Source organism: Schistocerca cancellata, chromosome 1 (genome assembly GCF_023864275.1).
Source record: "Schistocerca cancellata isolate TAMUIC-IGC-003103 chromosome 1, iqSchCanc2.1, whole genome shotgun sequence".
NCBI classification, from domain to species: Eukaryota; Metazoa; Arthropoda; class Insecta; order Orthoptera; family Acrididae; genus Schistocerca; species Schistocerca cancellata.
Genome location: NC_064626.1, coordinates 333,953,535 through 333,977,854, shown reverse-complemented (window position 1 = coordinate 333,977,854; position 24,320 = coordinate 333,953,535).

Here is a 24,320-nt window from a genome sequence, read left to right as displayed (position 1 = left end):
TTGCTGTCCCTTCAGGAATGAAACATATATAAAAATTTACACATTTACAAGTACAAATACATTATTCCCTATCTTGCGAGTCACACGGAATCATTTCATTCTGTGATTTTCTTGGGATCAAAAGAGTGGCTGACAGGTTCCCTAGAAACACTGTCTCGGTGTCAAAGCTCACCCATGGTTACCCGGACGAAAGTCTTTAAGTCACTCAAATCGGCATTTTGAACACGCACTGAACAGTAAACTGTATCTCACATTATACACAAATGTCATAGTCACTCTCAGAGTACCATCCACACGAATCTGGTCGTCCAAAAATGGCCCTACAACTACTATTACCCACGGTTCTGTCCTTTCATTTCATGGTGTAATTAAAAGTCGTAAGTTCCAACAAACAGCGCTTATTCCCGCACCAATTAAAGAAATGTCTCCTACTACAGACGCAAATGTCAATGTCCCACTTTAGTTTCTTGCGTTCATACAATAATTAGTCACCAAACGACAACTGTCCTCTTTAAGTATACCAAGCGTCCCACATGCAATTCACAAAGCACACTTAACAAGTCACTGCCAAAAGTTTATGGATCCCACCGTTCAGTGGTCAAGAAAAAACAAAACAATCGTCCTGTCTGCTAAAGACAAAATCTTTTCCACCACTCACAACGTGGAAACACCAGTCCTTCAGTTTCCAACTTATGGGGACATACGAGCAGTCGTCTTGTTTCACGGCTCCACAGTCCAGTACTAGTTAATAGTTGCTGGTAACAAATGCCCGCTGGATTCTGCCCCGCGTCGTTCATTCTGCCGTGGCGCTGCCGTGCGCGCCGTTGAGCAGAAGAAACCACCCGCTGTTGCCTCCGCGGGATACTTTCCCCAGTCGTAAGGGTGGCGGAACTGTTGAATGGCCAGTGGTACGTGCGTGTCGCCCCAGGCCGTTGACCTGCTGTAGCGGGCGCGTGGAGCGTACCCCGACCGGCAGTGGAGTGGGGAGTGCCGCGGTTCTGCTGCCGACGTCTGCTTGGCTTATGTGGTACGGGCGTGTTCTGTGTAGCCCCTCAGCGCTACGATACCCAGTCAGTCAGACCCTTCCATGCACCTCGCAACATTACAGAGAGAAGGATATTCTTACATTATTTAAATACTCATTGATTACATGTATGATCTATTAAATACACTGGTAATAAAAGAATCTTTGTTCTAAAAAAAATAAAATTATACACCCTAGTTTTCTACACATACAACATATCCCTTTTCTATACACAGCCCATACTTGTGCTACTGATTGTACTTGTCGTCCCTCATACAAAACATGAAAGTGTTAAAAAAAAAGGAATAAGAAACAATCTATACAGCTCATAATTACAATATCAAATAGTAGACTACTTTAACATCCTGTCACAGTGAAAATATTAGAAACTGTTGATCCTAATACTACAATATACAACGCACCTTTGTGCTTGTGACAGACTGAAATTAATACCCCTTGAAAGTGTTCTAACAAAAAAATAAGAAATAATCTACACAGCTCACAATTACCTACCACATGTTGTTAAATAGTAAACTACTTTAACATCCTAACACAATAAACATTTTAGAAACTGATGACTCTAAATCTACAACGTACAATGCACCTTTGTGCTTGTGACAGACTGAAATTAGTATCTCTTTATATATTTTACATTTTATTATATATAACAACATTTCTAGGACACGTATGTACCATCCACATGTCAGATCCTGACCTGCCATCCAGGTTCATCCCAATCAAACAATAAAACACAGCAGTGTTTTAGTTATGGATCGGTAGCATCCCCTTTACAGGAGTGTGCGCATTGATCACACTACTCTACGACTCTCACTCACCAGATATCACATTTTCCTTCTCATTCAATCCATTAATACACTAACAGAATAGGTCTAGAAGTCAGCTAACCTTAACACCACCACACTCACGACAACATACCATACCTTTGCTCCCTTATACTCAACCACATAACACATGAAGCTGCTTCGGAGATAGCTTTCCAGTCTCCGAATTCGTCCTTTCACTCTGGCACCTCTCTCCATCGGCTTTACCGATTATTCATCCTGCTAAATATCAACTTAGAATTGCGACATTTCATCTAAGAACAAAAAATACACAAATTATTCATCCTGCAAAATAACTGTACACATTCTTGGTACCGTTTTGATTAGTTATACTGGTACCAGGCTTCAACAACAACAACAAAAATATTATTTTTGCAATATTGCAAATGTTATTGTAAGAATTAGATTTACACTTATATTACATCTTACGTCAGTATTCCACAACGTTCACCATCTGGATCTCATACTCCCTTTATGTCCCTTCACATTGTGCAGTTGTCCTCATCTCTTCATTCGTATTTCGGCTCTCCGTCCGTCCATTACTCCATCATTTCCTGGTCTTCCTTCGCCATTCGCATCTATCTCGATTGCAGCATACACCGGCCTCTCTGTAACATACATCTAAGACATCTCCACATTATTCAATTCTACTCACCTTTATTTACCACTGTTTCATCACGTCGAATCTCTCTTTATCAATCACACTGCTTCACGTCGCTTCTCTCCTTAAATATCACCTTTATCCACTACTATTTATCACGTCGCTTCTCTATCTACCATCTTTACCCACTCATTAATCATCACGTCGTTTCTGCTTGATCCTTATTCATATGACAAAAAAATACGTACATACACCACTCTGTCGACTCCTGTTCATGACTCGTTCGACCAGTCTATTCCGTCATACTTCCTGACATCCCGCCTGAAAATTGTTATGTTCAATTTGACCCTGCACAACGTTACACACCACAAATAAATATACTGACTATCTACCATAAATTGCCTACTTTCGATTTATCCTTAACTTTTCCATAATTTGATGTTAGAAATGTGATGAAGCCCACGCGATCGTTTTCCCTTGATCGTCTCAATCGGTACAGCATTTTCATGGACAATCCGCCTCACTCTGAATGGTCCACTGTACACAGTAAAGTATTTGCTAGTTATGAATCTGTGCTTGCATGAAAATTAAATGTGTGCAGAGAATATACAAGCTGGGATAAATGAGCAGCCCAAGTGTTAGAAACGTAGGTGCTAGTGGCCTCTTTCCCTAACACCCGATTCCGAACGACCATACACAGCACTTCATTATAACTGTCACCACGACAATGACATCAGATGGCATCTAATTTAAAAACTTCGATCACAATGTTTACCTTTTTACATTACGTGTTAAGTACCTGCAATAGTCAAACCGCACTAATTAAACTGGACTCATTGGCATTACTACATAACATTTTTAGCAACTGGTCTTTGAGGAAACAGTCCTTTTACTTTAGTGTTCGAAATAAAAAACTGCAAATTTTGCTCTGAGAGACCAGCCTAACAGATGCCACTACTGGTGTTTTATTCTCTGATCAGAAGTATGGTATTTGCACTCCTACATATCAGTAGAGTATGTCTGCTACATAGACAATTTTCAGTGCCAGCGGCATGTGTTTTAAGGCAAGATGCTAAGGGCTGATATGTTGGATTAGTTTCTCCTATCCTTCAACCCATTTTGACAAGAATGAAATGCCAGGATTCCATGCTCTCCTGTCATTCTGATAGTTCCTGCCGTTCCTATACTCAACTCTGTCTGACCTATGAGTCGTGTCTCCGTTCACGATATTGCTCTCATTACACAATTCTTGTAACAAGTGCTGAAATGACGCAGAACCGTCCTCGCCTCTGCCTGCTATCGCTATATCTCTGCGCAATTTCACTGGCAACTTCGTTATACAGATCCTAATGAACTCCCCAGGTTCGTATGGCACATTCAAATACCTATTTCGTCTCAGCATTTCCTGATAGCACGACACTGGATCTCTTATACCACCTTCGTTACAATTTGGCATCATCAATATGCTTTGCTTAACCTGGTCCTGCTTACTTTTCGACCAGAATTCATTTAAAAACTTGTCACAAAATATCTTGTAGCTACTACAGTCTTTAATAACTTCCTGCATTTTCGCTCTAGCCTCATCCCTCAAATGGTTACACACAAACTTCATTTTGAGGAGCGGTCCCCTCGATGAGGATAATGAACCTTGAAATTGAGACAGTCACAGGCATGGATGTTGGTAATTATCAGGATCCGGAAAACAAGTGTACGTTTGTACCGACACGAAGTGCCTCCTACATTCTTCTTCCGCATTTATGTTTTCCGACCTTGTACTATACCCAGTTGGGTTTGCCACCTGTTTTATCCGACACATCCGTTCTTCTAACTCTCTGAGTTCGTCTTCCTCTTTCTGCCTATTTTCGTTTTTTGAATTTATCTCACTCTCCCTCTGCAGTCTACCTGGTAGTGTTTCTCCTTCACTTCTGCACGCTAATTGCAACTGTGCAAGTTCTTCCCTATGTTTCCTATTTGTTTCTAATTGTGCCTCTTTAAACTGTAATAGTGATTGTATCTCCTCCTGGTCGGCATAAACCTCTCGCTGCGTACTGTCAGAGCCTGTTTCGCCTCTCATACTGATCTTTTCTACATCTGCACTAATCGTATTCATTCTGACCACTACCTCCGCTACTTCATCCCTGTGTTTATTTAGCGCCACTTCCTGCCGGGTGACTTGAGCTTCCACGCTGTCTAATGCCCCTTGTTTATCTGCAAGTAAGTCCTCCACTATCTCTTTGATTCGCTCATCCGGCAACACGTCCCTACGTTCTGTAATATCGCTCTCCATTGCACTTATTCGTACCTCCAAATTATTGGCTTTTTCTTTCACAGCATCACATACTTGCTTCAACGCATCCAGATTCTTCTCCCCCTCATCTAACCGATTATTAACTGCGGACAGACGCTCATCGATAACTGTGTGTAGCTTCCTCATTGCCTCTTTATTTCCATTATCCATTGCCTCCAGTCTTTCCTTATTTGCTTCCAATCTTTCCTTAGTCTCCCTATCTCTCTCCTTATTATCTCTATCCATCGGTTCCAATCTTTCCTTATTTGCTTCCAATCTTTCCTTATTTGCTTCAAATCTTTCCTTATTCTCCCTATCTCTCTCCTTATTATCTCTACTCATCGCTTCTAATCTTTCCTTATTATCTTTATCCATCTTCTGTAAAAACTGCAGTAGCACATTGTCATTTGCTACTTTCGGTGCGCTCACCTCGTTCGCCTGAGAAACCGTAGCTTCGCTAAGGGTAGCTGCACTTTCACTGCATACCTGACCTAGTCCCGGCTCGCCCGCGTCGTCGGGAAAAGCCCCCGATTGTGAACAAAGCCCGCCGCATAAAGGATCACCTAGCCACGGTCCACTGAACAATTCAGCCCCTTCCGAGTGTTTGCCGGTCCCGCTCATTAGCCCATGGTCGACACCTACTTCCTGCTGCACTACTACGTTCACCCCAGAATCACTATTCTCCATGGTGACTACATTTTTCGACTGCGACCTAGTTACTACGGACATTACGCAAAAAAAATTATACAACGATTTTCCAGCCTTGGGCGATATAGCAATTAATCACATAAAAAAATAAAAGATCGTCACCAACCCAGGAAGAAATTGCAAACAAAAAAAATTTTTACTTCTTAGCGATATCACAATACATTCCATAAAAAAAATCTTAACAGCAAACCCTAACAGCAGAATATCCTGGCAGGGTCGAAATTATGACAGGCACCCACATGCCTTGCTCATACTGTGGCATCAAGCAGTCAGGCCTGCAAGATGAGTGGTCTGCCAAGCGAGTGGATTCATTCTTATTTATCGAGTAACATGAACTCTCGTACTCACAATTAAGTTACAAATTATCCTCCTGTATGAATAATATGCAACGGAAACGCACATCTGACTATCAGTGATTTACAGAACTCAGACTGTTCACTACGCACTGGCAATACCACATTTTCTTTATGTCTTTTATTTAACGGCTTTTATCAACACGTGGCCACCACACTGAATATGAATGGCGCACACATAAATTCGGGACATCATGACAACATACAATTTGAAGGAAAAGTCCACCAATCTTTTTCTTTTCACTATCTTATTTATTCCGATAAATTCTATAACCTAAACACACAAATTCTATAACCTATAACAATAACACATGAGAAATTCCGCCCAGTGGGCATGGCTATACATTGGTGAATCTCTATATTATGGTCTCGTAATTATTTAACGCTACAGTGCACTTTCTGGATAGGATGGTGGATCTTTTATTATTTCTCACACTTCGACTATCACAATCACCATCACGAAACTTTCCTCCAGACCGAGCAGTACAGAAGGAACAAGCATAGCCCACTAATCTTCTGAAACTACCTAGCTACTCTCCCATGCAAACCACACATAACCAAATTACATGACATACACCACACTACGACATGGAATACAAAACACTAAATAGTCACAACACTATCACTTTCAGCTTTCCCTCTTCAATTAGTATTTATCCCAGTTTCACACGACACTGCCCCACTTTGTAATTCTACTTTCGTACTATGAACTCTGGAGATATATGCACGTCTTCCTGTGCAATGCAAGCCAAGTGGCGTTGCTGGATAGACGGCCGACTCACCTTGTTTCTCTCTCAGAGTTTGAATCTAGCGTCACACGGAATCATATCACGCAAAGTAATGTTAAGAACATATTCATCACACACGCGAGTCCTCAACTGATACCATGGACGAGTACTTCTCTTTATCCTTTGTCTCATACACAGTTTGAGACTCACACAGTACTCACCACGTGGAAGTACTCGTCTCTAATTTCAAGTCCTGCACACGCCATTTCTTAAATATTTCAACTTATGGTACACACGCTATTTCTTAAATATTTCAACTTAATGTACACACGCTAGTAAATCAGCTTAACTTAAGCACACGGAAGTATGTCAACTTATTGCTACATGTGGTTTCATTGTGACCGTTGGTCACTTCCGAAGATTACTAGAATCAAATTAATATTACCTGCCTGACATTTAATTCTCCCCATAAAAGTTCCTGAAATAGAGAAATTGTTGTTTCAAACTACTCTTAAATATTCCACATGCATACCATGTCTCCACTCTTTCGTCATTACGGAGCACATAACAGCACAAGATCCAGCGGCAGAGTGCTGAAACATGGCCGTTCTCGAGGTCCTCTCGCACCTCTGTCGAAGTGGGGGAGCACCTTGCTACCATATTGGTCAGCCACATTTCAGGCGCTCAAAGCTCAGGTAAATTTCATCTCCTTGGTCCCACCAAAGGTGGCCAAAGGATCGACTCAAAGATGATCATATATTCACATTCACTATCTGTGGTTAGCAGACGACCATACATTCATTCATTTCAAAAGATCTCACCAAACTGGACGTAGGGATTTATTTTGTGGGAGTGCACATGTGATCAATCAAATAAATAAATTGTCATTCTTTCTCACACTGGTATCCGGCTTCGCTGTATTAATTGAAATTGAGTTATTTTACAAAAAAATGTGTTGTTCTGACAAAAATAATGAAGTATGTTGTACCTATTTTCAATGTCGGGCGGTACTGTACCCTTTCAATGCAGTTATCTGTAATGAAGTACTATCGGAGTATATCTGCATAAATATTCAGTCAGATTTTGATAAGATTTCAACATGGTGCAGAGATCTGCAACTTCCTCTAAATGTAAAACTTTTTCACCCTTATGACTACAATGTCAATGAGTTACTGTTAGACTCGACCATCTCATACAAATACCGGGGTGTAACACTCTGTTGGGGTGTGTTTCTGAGATACTGAAATAACCGAAATGACAGACTCTTGAAGACAGGCTTAAACTATCCCGAGAAAGTCTATTAACATAGTTTCAAGGACCAGCTTTAAATGATTTTCTAAGGATATACTACAACCCCCTAAGTATCGCTCGCACAGGGATCGTGAAGATAAGATTAGAATAATTACTGCACACACAGAGACATTCAAACAATCATTCTTCCATAGCTCCATACGTAAATGCAACAGGAAGAAAACCTAATAACTGGTACAATGAGGCGTACCCTCTGCCTTGCACCTTACGGTGGTTTGCGGAATATAGATGTCGATGTAGATAGATTCAGAGATGAAGAGTACGACAGAGTAACATGGAGAGCAGCGTCAGACCAGTCTTCAGACTGAAGACCACAACAACAACCATAGTTAAAGAACTAATTAACAGCACTTGGTTTGATCTTATTGCACACGACTGTATTGTTGGCAGGCATCATTATAAGATTTATAACTGACAGATTTAAGCTATTGAAATAAACTCGATAGCTGAAAGTTACTTTATATATTAGGTTTTATTCTAATTCAAAACACATAGTTAATAGTACCTGTACTGAAAGCAGTCATATTTGAATAACAACAATGCCTGGTTACTGATCTTGTCCACAGTTTAACAGTTGTTCGTTTGAGTAATTTAATTTTCGGGCAATTAATCTCCCTTTAATTTCAACAGGAAGAAATTTCTGAAAACATAACTTCGTACAAGTATTTTTTCAACGAAATATTCAAAGATGACATCCACAGCTGATACTCCACAGTTCTGAAGGTACCAGAATCTTCCTTACCTCCCTCTGAGTACTTCGTCGGTAATAGGACGTTAATATTTTCTTAATCTTAAATTAATTTAAATAAAGTCAGTGTATATTAGAATAATTTATTTGTCAATAAACCATTTTGTAATAATATAATATTTCCCAGGTTAGAATAAAAATATAGCCCTAACGCATATAAATACATAAGTAAGCGTTTAACGAGGAGAGGACAGGTGGTCATCAGTGGCCTTGAAGGAATCATACCGGTATTTACATGAAGCTATTTAGGGGAAAACCACGGAAAATATAAATCATGATGACCAGACGTGTTATGAGCTTCTATCCTCCAGAATCCGAAGCCTATGTCTTAATAAATGCACTGCCTTATTTGGTTTGTATATAGTGCATATTCCTTTTAGACGAGGCTAACTAACGAAGGAAACAGGAATCGAGTATAAGTGAGTGCTGAAGAGTGTTAACAGAAGTAGGCAGCACGCAGGGATGGCCACCCCGCGACTGGCTGGCGCTTCTCTACAACTGCGTGTTCAGCAGAACATGCTGTATGATCATAATTCGCCATCCCTTGCAACTTCTCATGTATGTTTTCTGGTACTCACTCCCGTTTGACATTCTAATGAGTACCCTGTATATATGAATGTGTAAGATCGACTTCCTATGCCTGTGAAATTAGTGGGTGTAGTTGGCTACAATGCAAGGGGACAGAGCATAACGAATATCCACTTTGAACTTTTTACTGCAGAAAATATATCTTAACACATAATTTTCTTTGTTAAATTTCGTTTGGAACGCTCAGTGACTCTCATTTTCGTAAATGTACCCTCTTCGGGGAAAGAGGGAGCACATGGTTCACTTACTCTCTTACATTAGACAGTTGCGTTCCATCACTGTAAAAAACATGGCAAGAAATAACTATACTTTGGTGTAGATGGAATATAGCGAATGGTACAACTAATAAGACCCACATTTTCACAGAAATGATGTAAAAGCGAATGAAAATAACACATTTGACAACAGCAATTTGATCACACAGAATGTGAATGGTGTTCTTTGTTAAGTCGTGGCTACTGAATTTGAAAACGAAATCCGTTTTTTCCTGTCGGGCTTAGTTTTCGTGGTGTGATACCCTCTGCCTACGCAAATCTTCAAAATGCTCAATAATGGTTAATTTGATAATCCTAAATTAATCGGATTTTATTTACTTTTTGCGGTAGTAATTGTTGGAAAATAATCGAAATATATACAAAGAATTCCACACATACTCCTCAGTTGCGTTGTCCAGGCCGACGAGTCACTCTCACATTGCATCGTTGCATCACGTCGCGCTGCGTTGTTGCATCGGTCTCACTACTGAGAGAGCTCTGACCTTGTGAAGTGAGTTGCTGTAAGTTCGTGAAGGTTTGTTTTTGCGCGAAATCAGAATAAGAAATGCCTTGTGGCTGTGTAAACGACCCAAACTGTTTTTGTTATATCTATGGTGAGTTAACTCTGAAGTCGCAAAAACGAAAATTTAATCGTCTTCTAAAAAATGCTATGAACTTCATTTTCGGTTGAAAGCTGGTGACCAAGACAAAAAAATGGGCTCCCACATGCAATGTTTGGCATGTGTTACACTCCTGACAGGTTGGTTAAAAGAGCCAGGACAGTTGTCTTTTCGTGTACGCGTGATTTTGATGGAACAAAGGAAACTGTGCAATATTCTAACTTACTGTATACTTTAAGACGTATAACACACTGAAGAACTGCCAGCAGCAGCGCCTCCTGAGAATGTGACAGTGAGTCAAGATGAATACAGAGACGAACACCTAGAAGACAGAGAAGGAGATATGCGCGCCGACCCCACATTTCATGTCCCCTTTGAATCAAATGAGCTGTATTTTTTTTCTCAAGGGGATCACAATGATCTTATTCGTGATTTAAAATTTCCAAACCAACTGGCTGAACTTCTAGCTTCACAATTAAAAGAAAGCAAGAAATATTATTAGGTATGTTTATTCACTTTTATTTACTCTCCTGTTGCTCATTTCTTTGATTAAATTAAGTACTGAGTCAATTTTTTTGTTCTCCTTTGCGAGACAGATATAATGATATAACACGTAGGCTGATGTAAGCATTTACAGAAACCAGTATTAAATGGAAACTGAGGCTGATACAGAAATTCTGATATTAGACCTGGATTAAGGGACGAATGATCTTCCAGAAATAGCATGTTCTGTTTTTGTGAAAATCAGTGATTAATTTTCTTCTGGATTAGCCATTCTTATCCAACAACAGGAGTACGGTTGACTTCAGGACACACAGCTGGACGAGAAAAGTAAGATAGTGAAGCCTACCTACAATAAGAGTACCATCCCTTCCACAGGTGAAACACCCATTATGAATTATGTAGCCAGTGCAATAATGTTGTATCCCACAACAGGGTGCGAAGTCAGGAAAACAGTACAAATGGAGTCAGCGGGACTAAATGAAGTTCCAGTCCTTGTCCTGAAACCATGCGTAGACAGCCTACTAATCCGATAAATAAATTAGTATTTTAGTTCCGGTCTTGTTCCATAGTATCTAAGACACACACGAGTTGTGCTCTTACTAAAGAAAGGTAATGCGAAAAATATTCAAAACTGCAAGGCAGTTTCGCTATTGTCATCACTCTAAAAACTATACAATCAACTGTAGGATATAGACTAATGAGTTGTCGAATAAACATAGCCTTTTTAAAGAAACACAGTTTTGCTTCCAGGATAGTAGAAACACAGTATCAGCAATATCAGAGTTCACAAAACTGGTATTCGAAGCTCTCGACGGGAATTACTGTATTAGTATTAAAGTGCAACGCTTTTTCCACTACCGATCACAAAATACTTGTGAACAAATTAGAACCACTGGATATGAGAGGAATAGTCATGAGTGGTTCCAGTAGTACCTCAGAAATAGGACCGAGCTTTATTTATTGAAATGGATGACACGTTTCCACATTATGTCATCATCGGGTCAAAAACTTAAAGAATCACTACATCTTATTACGTTAACTAAGGCGATTGTACAGAGTATGAGCGCGTACTCAACGTATACTCATTATGCACATATACTCGGTTCGATCATGTATTATTTGAAGTAATAAGATGTATTAATTATTTAAGTTTTTGATCTGATGACGGCAATCCCCCCAAATGCGTTATACATTTCAAATAAATAAAGTTGGATCTTGACAGACAATTTTTGTATAAGGAAAATGTTTAGATAGTCTATACTTCCGATGATGCTAAGCTTTTAGTCAAAAAATTATCAGATCAAAAATGTGCAAACATATATGTTCCTCAGATGAATGTATTAGTCACACTTCTTATAATATATCAATAACTTTCCATTCAATATGAGAGACAGAAAAAAAATTCTCGTTGCTGATGATAGCGATATTGTAGTCAGTGATAAAACGCCAGAACTTCTAGCTAAGTAGGCTAATGTGACTCTAAAATATGTTTACATTTGGCACCGTTCAGTGAGTTAACACTGATACAAATAAAACGCCACAAACATCACCATAAAGAGTCAAAACATTTGTCACATTAAACTAAATAATAAATTAATACTGTGTATCAAAAACAAAGTTTTTTTGGATGAATGACGATTTTCAATTGAACTGGGACGAAGCACGAAGATACTGCCAATCACAGTGACATCACAAAGTTATACCTTACGATCCTATAACCGATGTGTATCAGCCATTACCTTGACGTGACATATTATTCCTATGTGCACCAAGTTCTTCGCTAAGTGTTTCTTTTCTGGGATTCAAATGCACATATCTCAAGTACAGTTTTCAAACAGCAGAAAAGGGACGTAAGAATAATAACTAAAAGCGGTAGTCGAGCTCGTTTAAAAAAAATTAAGAATTCTTATTGCACCAAGTGAATCTATGTACCAAACCGTTATGCACATCAGGAAAACTACTGGCAAGTGTGTGACAAATAATTCCTTACACGATCGTGGAAGAAGAGACCTTTGCCAAAGAAAAATAAACGAAAAACTCAAAACAGTTTTATATCAGGGACTAAAATTGTACAATAATTTGCCTAAGAAAATGGAAAAGATAACTAAAATACATTTATTTAAAATCACCGACAAGACGTATCTCTTAAATAATGTATGGGGTGGCTATAATAAACTCCCGCTACTTAAGAGTCCCTCCCCACCACCATGAAAAACGCGTGATGGTAGGACAATGGAACTTTTTGAAAACTTTGTAAGGACGTGAGGTAGATAAATAATGAATAAACTAATGATAGAAACATATTTTAATTTCTACATGAGAAGGTAACATTCGTTAATTACGTACCATCTTTATTTTCCCGATTATAAACGTTGCTCAATGTGACGACCATCGACATCAACGACAGCCTGCAAACATGGTAGAGATTATCCTACTGCCGCCCGAAACAACGGTGGACCATTAAATGGCCAGCTATCGTGAATAGCTCGTGTACTGCTTAAATATCGCACATTAAGTCCAGAATGCTTAGTCATGGCAACAGCAACTTCTTCAACAGTTTGTGGTGCAACTGCCCGTCGGCCTCTAAAATGGTTCAAATGGCTCTGAACACTATGGGACGCAACATCTGAGGTCATCAGTCCCCTAGAACTTAGAACTAAGTAAACCTAACTAACCTAAGGACATCACACACATCCATGCCCGAGGCAGGATTCGAACCTGCGACCATAGCGGTCACGCGGTTCCCGACTGAAGCGCCTAGAACCGCTCGGCCACACTGGTCGGCTCGTCGGCCTCTCCCAGGAACAATGGCCTAATCGGCAGTTAATTCGAATGAAGTTCTTCAACCCGGATGCGGAAAGAGGACCTCTCCCTATTCCTTCAACACGCCATTACTTGCGAAGAGCAGCAGCACTATTACTGTTTTTTGATCAAAGAACTTTATGAGTTAAGCTCTACTCACCTTGTCCAGGCACATGTTGACTATATTTATGGTGTCCATCCTTTCGGACATATCCGAAAGAACAGACACTATGGTGGATCTTGACAGCCGTGAAGAATGCAATTTTAATGAATTATAAACAGCTGATGTTTGTAATTCATTGAAATTCCATGTTGACTGTCTGCACCTGTATTGTATACTGATGCTTGTTTTTCAGCTCTACGCCGCCATACCAGTACCGGCGCCTAACGGCAAGTCATGACACTAACACTATTAACAACACAAATCCTGCAGTACACAATCTGAACACCATTCCTATAAAGTTGGGCACCCATATAGTAAGTAGTTATCTGTCTACACTAGTTCAGGTAACGAAAATTTAATTAAACGACCCTGTGCACTATATAATTAAAGTTTACTTACAGACATCAGGTTAGGAATTAGTAAAAACATAACAACTAAAATACAAAAATGCCAGATTATAATAAACGTCTGCAAAGTGATGCTTTTTACAGGGAAATCATTCATCTAAGACTTGTAGTGAATAATTCTAATGTCTCACCATCTTTCTGAGCTCAGCATATAACTCATCATGAAGAGAGGCAGAAAAAGTTTTTCAAACAAATGGGAAGACTTGATGATATAACACAGGCTTGATAGGATGGCATTGGTCGTGAGGTCATTTTTAGGAGTACGAAGTGCATCCAATGATTTCGTTTTTAACAGTAGATCGACCATTTTATTCAATTTATATTAAACCTGTAGTAAAAAAAAAAAAAAAAGAGAAATTTGAAAAAAGAAGTTGAAGTTGAAGGATAAGATACAAAAACTTATAGGTTTGTCAAAGATATTGTAATTCTATTATAGACCTCAAAGAATTTGGAAAATCAGTTAACATTGGTCTTATAATCTCTTTTCAAAAGTAATTCCAAGGTAATGGAGTGTGGTAAAATTAAATCAAATGGTACTGAGAAAAATTAGATTAAGAAATGAGACACTAAAAGAGGTATAAGCGTTTCACTATTGGGGCAACAAGGTAACTGACAGTGCTCAAAGTAGAGATAATATAAAGTACATATTGGTAATTGCCTGAAAAGCGTTCCTGAAAAAATGATATTTCTTAACAAATGGTTCAAATGGCTCTGAGCACTATGGGACTTAACTTCTGAGGTCATCAGAACTACTTAAACCTAACTAACCTAAGGACATCACACACATCCATGCCCGAGGCAGGATTCGAATCTGCTACCGTAGCAGTCGCGCGGTTCCGAACTGAAGCGCCTAGAACCCCTCGGTGACTTCGGCCGGCGATATTTCTTAACATTTGGTATTAATTTAAGTGCTATCATGTGCGTTAGCCAAGAGATCCAAAGACTGTCTGGCAACCAGTGTTGTCAGCTCCTTAGCGTTACCCAGAGTATACCACGCGGAGGTGAGCTGACATTGCACTACACTCACATAAACCCCTGTCGAATGGCTGACCATAATGAGCCACATTCGGCCCCTGGAGTTCGACTAAAGGCCTCTGTGAGTTTAAACGCATACAAGGCAAGCCGTTACTCAAATGGCTCTGAGCACTATGGGACTCAACATCTTAGGTCATAAGTCCCCTAGAACTTAGAACTACTTAAACCTAACTAACCTAAGGACATCACACACACCCATGCCCGAGGCAGGATCCGAACCTGCGACCGTAGCAGTCCCGCGGTTCCGGACTGCAGTGCCAGAACCGCTAGACCACCGCGGCCGGCCCCAAGCCGTTACTCCCCATCAGTCAAGATGCTGTTATCCTAAAAAGAAACCAGCTTCGATCAAGGAACCCATTCATGAAGACAGCCATAAAATTCTGCACGTCTCTTGAGGAGAACACGGCAAGTGCCATAACCCGAGTTCCGAGAAACTTTGCTCAGTGAAAGAGGAGTCAAAATAAGCGAACGCGTGTCTCAGCTTATCCGTATACTCGACCGATTTTGAGAAACGACGGTCAAAGTCTTCGAGTTACTTTATGTGTCTTTTAGTAGGTAAAAAGTTCAGCCGAAGCGGCGGAACCATGGCTACCGTCGCTGCATCATACCTTTTGCGACTTGTGTTCAAGATCCAATTATTGTTTTTATTTTTTTTTCATTTATCTACACATCTTAGTAGAAGGTTACTGCAAGACTGTTTTCCATTTAATTTTGAAACAACGTTGTCCTTATTGGTCTACAAATTGTCTGTCTGTTGAATGAATTAAAAGAAATGTTCATGAATCAGAAAATTATTTGAAATTGTTTATGGTGTGTTTTGATTCATAATGAACTGCAATGGTCAGTTTTCTGGCAAATGATTCGTTATGCGTAGTTTGCCGCGAAATTATTGTCAGCTCGTGAAATCTTCGACAGTGTCAACGACATCTCTTTTCCAAGAGAGATTCATGCGAAGGAATGTCATTGTGATAAACCTGGCTTCACACTATGCTCGTTCTGTTAGGAATTTCTATGTTTCGAACGTATCAACGGTTGGTATCATCCTGGGGACGCACCAAATCTATCTGAATAATAAAAATAAGGATAAAATATAAGAAATTAGTATAAGAATTGCTACAAGAACAAAATGTAAGAGTATGAGGATTTAAAAAGATTGTAACCGGTGAAAATACCAAACCTACATACATTATTTACAATAAATGGATAATTGGATGCCAGCATTTGTAATTTTACGAGTAACATAACGCCCTTGTATGGCCTTATACTATAAGAAACATTCACCTAGTTACCCTTTACAGGCATGGGTAGGTTTAAAAAATAAAAAGAAACAAGAAGCTGGTTTCGAACAGAGAGTACTAAAGTGTGACGCCGCGACTACAACGACCGCGCCACCACTTTTAATGAAGTTATTGCCCACTAAAAGGCATCTGTAGCTCGTCGAAAACTTAGATCGCTGTTTTCTCAGAAAGGATCGAGTATCTATGGATAAGCTGAGACAAGTGTTCGTTTATTTTGACACTTCTTCCATTGTGCGAAGTTTCTGGGAAATCGGGTTATGGCACTTACCGTGTTCTTCTGGTCAGTTCAACTTAACTGACTCATGGTAACAAGACTGAACAGAGCCAGAACTTGCCCCGCATAAGAAAGAAGCCCCCTGACTTTGACTAGTCGTGCAGAGCATGGGAAATGTTTAACAGAATACGCAGCAATCATGGCAGAAGTATAGGCTCTCTTCTTAGATGCTCCAAATTGCGATTGTGGAGCAGCCAGGAATATCGTTCGTCACATAGGTACATAATGTCCTAACAGGGCTTGTCGTGTTCTTTTGACGACTTTCTAGTGGCAACGAACGATGCAACTGATTATATCAGAAAATTAGGTGTCTATTTATAAATAAATGCGGTATTGTTTGTATTATGTTTAATATTGTGCTTAAAAACAATACAATTAAGAAAATAAAAAATAATTTACATGTTGGTATGTCTCTTTTGAAAGTATTTGTCTGTAGTTTAGCCTGAACCGTTGCGTGGTCGATAGCTCGTGCCACGTCTCCTGGAAGACAATCGTTAGCGTGCAGAGGGCGTGGCACGTTAACCGCGAGTGGCGTTGAGGCCGTGACGCCGGGAGAGGCAGTTTGGGAAGCATCAGGGACAGCGCAGGTCAGGGGCATCGGGCCGGCTCTTTGTTCTACTGCCCGTGTGACTTCCAAGTTTGTGTGGCTGGTCATCTTCCGGACACGAGAAACCTGCACCAGAAACAGGAGAAGACACATTATTCCTTTGGCCAATCAGGTCTAGAGGCGAGCGACGGGTCATCCTCATCCATATACACTTCTGGAAATGGAAAAAAGAACACATTGACACCGGTGTGTCAGACCCACCATACTTGCTCCGGACACTGCGAGAGGGCTGTACAAGCAATGATCACACGCACGGCACAGCGGACACACCAGGAACCGCAGTGTTGGCCGTCGAATGGCGCTAGCTGCGCAGCATTTGTGCACCGCCGCCGTCAGTGTCAGCCAGTTTGCCGTGGCATACGGAGCTCCATCGCAGTCTTTAACACTGGTAGCATGCTGCGACAGCGTGGACGTGAACCGTATGTGCAGTTGACGGACTTTGAGCGAGGGCGTATAGTGGGCATGCGGGAGGCCGGGTGGACGTACCGCCGAATTGCTCAACACGTGGGGCGTGAGGTCTCCACAGTACATCGATGTTGTCGCCAGTGGTCGGCGGAAGGTGCACGTGCCCGTCGACCTGGGACCGGACCGCAGCGACGCACGGATGCACGCCAAGACCGTAGGATCCTACGCAGTGCCGTAGGGGACCGCACCGCCACTTCCCAGCAAATTAGGGACACTGTTGCTCCTGGGGTATCGGCGAGGACCATTCGCAACCGTCTCCATGAAGCTGGGCTACGGTCCCGCACACCGTTAGGCCGTCTTCCGCTCACGCCCCAACATCGTGCAGCCCGCCTCCAGTGGTGTCGCGACAGGCGTGAATGGAGGGACGAATGGAGACGTGTCGTCTTCAGCGATGAGAGTCGCTTCTGCCTTGGTGCCAATGATGGTCGTATGCGTGTTTGACGCCGTGCAGGTGAGCGCCACAATCAGGACTGCATACGACCGAGGCACACAGGGCCAACACCCGGCATCATGGTGTGGGGAGCGATCTCCTACACTGGCCGTACACCACTGGTGATCGTCGAGGGGACACTGAATAGTGCACGGTACATCCAAACCGTCATCGAACCCATCGTTCTACCATTCCTAGACCGGCAAGGGAACTTGCTGTTCCAACAGGACAATGCACGTCCGCATGTATCCCGTGCCACCCAACGTGCTCTAGAAGGTGTAAGTCAACTACCCTGGCCAGCAAGATCTCCGGATCTGTCCCCCATTGAGCATGTTTGGGACTGGATGAAGCGTCGTCTCACGCGGTCTGCACGTCCAGCACGAACGCTGGTCCAACTGAGGCGCCAGGTGGAAATGGCATGGCAAGCCGTTCCACAGGACTACATCCAGCATCTCTACGATCGTCTCCATGGGAGAATAGCAGCCTGCATTGCTGCGAAAGGTGGATATACACTGTACTAGTGCCGACATTGTGCATGCTCTGTTGCCTGTGTCTATGTGCCTGTGGTTCTGTCAGTGTGATCATATGATGTATCTGACCCCAGGAATGTGTCAATAAAGTTTCCCCTTCCTGGGACAATGAATTCACGGTGTTCTTATTTCAATTTCCAGGAGTGTATATTCTGGCGGCTCTAAGGTTTTCCACTGTTTGTCATCACACAGCGGGTTTTTGTGTTTGATGAACTACTATTAGTTCGTTCCTTCGATGCCGAGGTGCGGCATTTGTAAAGACTGACCTTTCACTTTGCTGTGAGCGTGATAATTATGACTGATCGACTTCTTGCGCCTCTTCGTGCCCAGTTGATTCTATAACGGATTCAGTTCAACTTTCTGTGACTGAGTCTGCCTAGGCGATTTGAGGAAAGTGTTGCTCCTATCAAAACATAATAGCTTCCTTTTGATACTCGTCATGGAGCTGTGATCTGATGACGTATTTAATATTATAGGGGTTTTGCAAATTGCTTTAATTTTAAATGCGCCATTACTTATGACATTCAAAGTATTTTTTTTGTGTCTGGTACGTTGTGCACTAAATCGCAATATCGTTTTCTTCAGTTATTTCGAGTCCGCAGTCTTATGTGCCTTACCGGGGCAAACCATGTTGCATGTATTTTAGTGGGCTATACTTGCAAGCCAAGCTTGTGTTTAAGTACGTGAAGTTCATCAGCCCAGCGTTCACGTCTTCCTTTCACGTATGTTTTCCACCCCGTGCGATCGTTCATTTTTTACCATTTCCGTCTCGCGTCGTGATTTGAACATGCTGAGCTTCACTATCAGTGGTAATTGGGGATGGTTGCCTTGGAAGTTATTATTTTTTAGCGACCCTTTATAAATGTTTTGTCTACGCTGCCATTGTGTAATCTGACGACTTAAGATTTTACTCATTTTACTTAAAAATTACTTCTGTGTCCATCAGGCTATGGATGTTTGTGCCTTGGACGTGTTCCCATTGATTGCTTAAAAAAGGAGTGTGGCGAGCAACATATCGGGCCTGCCCTAAGTAATTTCGGGCCTGTTCGTCTGGACCATATTTGACCGATGTGTGATGGCTACAAATCAAGGAGCTTTAATTTTTTTGTCTCCTTGTAATGAACTATTTCGGTAAGTCTGAGTTATTTGTCATATTTTAGTCAAACATATTCTACAGATATTTGTGGCCATCCTGTTTTAAAGAACTTTTGAAGAGATTGCTACGTAACTTCAGTTGCTGAAATACTTTCTTGCTTCTCTTATTGAAATTGGCTGTAAATATTTCAACCATAGTAACTAGTGTCACACAAAATGGTATATTTTGAAAAGAAAATAACATTTGTCGTAAATTTAAATTTTTATACTTCATGTTCCCATGAATGACTTGTGGATAGTTGGGAGCAAGTATTTGAATTAATAATATAACTTCTTGTTGTTTAATCCCACTGAAATATTTGATAAAATTGTTGATCGATTATCAGTAATTGTTCTTAAATTGTTTTAAACTTGTTTCTCCCTGAGGGCTTTAGTAAATATCTTGATAAAAATGATGTTCAGTCTTTATTTAGCCCAGTCCTTCCACTCCCAGGCAACCTTACATCAGTAGCACGTACCATTCTGGTAGCAGAGCATGGTTATTTCTAGATGTTGAAGGATTGAATTAAATTAAACATCACCCAAATATGTACATATAATTATCTTTACGCTAGTATTGTGTCTGGCGACGCACAATCTGTTGTTTTCGGCTTGGGGTTCCAGGTGCATTCATCTTTTATGGAGGTTCTAGTCGCGTTGGGAGCGGGCTGCCTTCGCACGGACCATTTAAAATACGAGAATAAAGTCTGAGGATTGACAAAGAACAGGGACATTGCTGATCTACTGGTGCATCTTTGCGCAGGTATGGGGTCTGCGGTGCACGTGACGAAAAAGCTTATTTGTCAGGTGAGGATGGCCATCGTGCGTTGTCGCTTCTCCGTCAGATATAGAGCAGACCTTAAAGTTTCTTCGTTTTAGTGCCCCATCGCATGCTCAGCTATACCGCCTGCACGTACAGATTACGCACCGGTTACGTACGTAGAGTTGAAGACCTGGCTTCTGCAGTCATGGATTCCCAGTTCAAACTTGAGACTGACCAGTTGCATAATAGAGCGATAAATTCGCAAATTAGTTCGAGTGCCCTAGAGTGGGAGAGTGATCAGAGCCTTAGAGAATAGCAAAATTCGGTTGTTACCGAAAACTAAACACATTTCTCATGAATGTGTTGCACGGGACGGGAAGTCTTGCTATCGATACTCAACAGGCGCTGGCTAAATTTTTATCAACAGGCGCTGGCTAAATTTTTATGGTTTATTGGTAAATTAATAGAACAAATTACCGTTTTCAAAATGTTGTGGGAAGCCGTTTTTCAGTTAATGTGTCCTTGTGTCAAGGGTCCTTGGCCGGAATGGTCAGTGAGGTTTTAGCGAATTTAAGGGAATTGTGCGTCATTGTGTTAAGGGAGCGCCTGTCTGCCAGGCTTAAGAGCGACCTCGTTAATCAGTAATTTTTTCGAGTCCACCTAGTTAAGAATATCCGTGGAATACGCACGACAGCCTTGGCCTTTGATCTAGAGTTGTCTGAGCACGGAATTGTTGCCACTGTTTTGCAAGGGATCAAACTGGAGGATCGTTCCAGGGTCCTCTTTGTCGACAGGCCGACTACCAATTGTGACGTACGGCCACACAAACGAAAGATTACACAAGTCAACAACTATTTTGCATCTGGGATGTGATACACCGACTAGAATGTATTTTGGTGTGTCAAATCCGAATATACCTTTCAAAATGTTAAAGGAAGGTACTTTCTTGAGTTTTTAAAGGTTTTTTATTTTTCGTATTCAGTATCTCACTTTCTGTTTTTCTTCTGTTTTGATGTTGAATTGTTTGTTTTTGATTTGCAGAGGAGAGCTAGAAGATCGACAAATCGTCAATAAATGGTTGGTGTGGTAATCCAGTGGTGTGAAATAGATCCTCAGTGAGTGTTTCCTGTGAAAGACAGTGCAAACTTTTTGTGTTTAAAACTTACACTAAGAAATATGGCAACTAATAAATCTCGTTGCTGTCTAAACCATCCTGATAACTTTTGGTATTGTGTGGGAAATTCACTCTAAAAGCCCAAAGAAAACCAATCACTGATTTGGTTAAGAATGCATATAAATTGTATTTTGATTGTTCTGTTGGTGATAAAGATGAAAATTTTGGCACCTCATATTGCTTGCATAACCTGTACTACAATCTTAATCGAGTGGTTGGAAGGAAAACGCTAAACCATGCCATTCGCTGTTCCGATGGTGTGGTGTGAGCCTAATGACCGTTGTTCAGACTGTTACTTCGTCTTACAAATATTACGGGACATTCAAGCAAAACTAGACATAAAATAAAGTATCCAAATGTATCTTCAGTGCATCTGCCTGTACCCCATGATGAGGGTTGCCTGTTCCTGTCTGTAACTTGAAAGCCACGGAACCATACGCCATGTCAAGTGAATCAGAAAGTATTGAACATATAGAAGAATACTGCCCTCAATATCATGGCACTTCGCCTCAGCTCTTTAATCTGAACGATTTGGTTGGCGATCTAAAACTTTTGAAACAGCAAGCTGAACTCTTGGGGTCGAGACTGCAACAACAGAACCTTCTAGCTCCAGGGACAAAAATTTCCTGTTTCAAATCAGAGGTGCCTCCTTCGCTCAATATGTCGATATGCAGAAGTCAGTGTGTGTATGTAGAGATGTCAGTGGTCTTCTTATGCAGCTAGGTGCACAACATAATCCACAGGAGTGGCGACTATTTATTGACTCCATTAAAACCAGCTTGAAAGCAGTACTACTGCATAATGGCAGTGCATTTCCATCCGTACCTTTGGCTTACGCAGTAGACATGAAGGAAACTTATGAAACCATGACTTTGCTGCTAGATGCAAAAAAAGTATAAGGATCATGAATGGCAGCTTTGCTGTTATTTAAAAGTTGTTGCACTCCTTACAGGTTTACAGGATGGATTCACGAAATACTGCTGCTTTTCGTGCCTTTGGGACAGCCGTGACACCAAGAACCATTATGCAGTGAAGTAATGGCCTATAAGGAAGTCGTATGTTCCTGGAAACGCAAATGTGAAAAATATCCCATTGGTTGAGGCCGATAAAATTAATTTGCCTCCCCTTCATATCAAGTTGGGCCTTATCAAGAACTTTGTAAAAGCTCTGGATAAAGGAGGTGAGGCCTTCAATCACTTAAAAGTTTCCCGAATTAAGTGAGGCAAAGCTGAGAGAGGGTACATTTGTTGGACCACAAATAAGAAAATTGTTGAAAGGTCCAATCTTTGATACCAAACTCACAGAGATCCAATTAGCTGCTTGGTCTTCTTTTAAAGCAGTTGTGAAGGGATTATTGGGTAACAGAAAAGACAAAATCTGTGTTACCATTGTGGATGATCTGTTGGACAACTATAAGAACATGGGGTGTAGAATGTCGCTTGAAATTCACTTTTTACATTCTCACCTTGATTTGTTCCCGGAAAATATGGGAGCCGTAAGCGATGAGCCTGGTGAACACTTTCACCAAGACATTCTTATCATAGAACACCGTTACCAAGGCCATTAGAACCCTTCCATGATGGGTGACTACTGCTGGGGTCTTGTTAGGGAGAGTGATGAAACGGCACACAAAAGAAGAGCTCCGTCGTCGCATTTTTCAAAAACAAAAGACGATTACGGGTGAAAATATCTTCTGAACTAATTTGGACACTTTATTGGCATCATGCCCATATATATACATACAAAACAGTATTGATTTCAAACTTTCTGAATGTGTTTTCTTGTTTGACTTAATTGTGTCAATTTTTGCTATTATTATTTTTTATTCTGCTGTGTATCTAGGAAATGTGACGTCATAGAGAAAAACTGATTTTACCAGTGTATTCAGCACCCCAAAATTAGGTAGATCAACCCATTTACAAACCAGATGCAGAAAAATGTTTAAATTTGGTAACCAGTAGACTAGTAGACTAACTCCTTTTATTTTATTATATGCATTCGGCAACGTGAAAAAGGTACGTCGCAGCCCCTGCCTATGTTGTCAGCTGTTGCAATGCCTTTTTCCGTTGACCTCGCACTGGCGAGCAAAATGCCCGTGCTGACCACAGTGGTAACACGTACGCTGGGAGAACCTCATCTTAATAGCGGAAACTGTGCCTCAATTTCACAGCCTCTCCTTTGATCAGCTTGTTTAGCCCCCCCCCCCCCCAGCCTCCCCCTCCCGCCACACACACACACACACACACACACACACACACACACACACAAACACACAAAAGAGTAAAGGCGAAGTTTGACGTACCGCACTTTTATTGCTTGGTTTCCCGGAAGTGTTGACAGATAAATTATGTGTGACTAATCGCACTGAATACAGGATTTTACTTTCCGACCATCTTCCAATCAGGCAATCACCCTACGAGCCCTCTTCATCTGGGATGAGGGTATTGCGTGAGATGACAGATGAAATGCTCGCTATTACCGTCCACCTCGCCGTACGCATGCCTAAGAATAAAGGGAGAGGAGGGGGGGAGGTTTCAGACCAGTTGTGATCGTGTCCTTAGTCAGAAAGTGATCTTGGAGTCTGTCCCTCTACCTGATCTACATGGTGCTTTTCATACTTTTCCGTCGCCCACTATTTTCCCGTTTTCGATTTAACCGAGCGTGTTATCG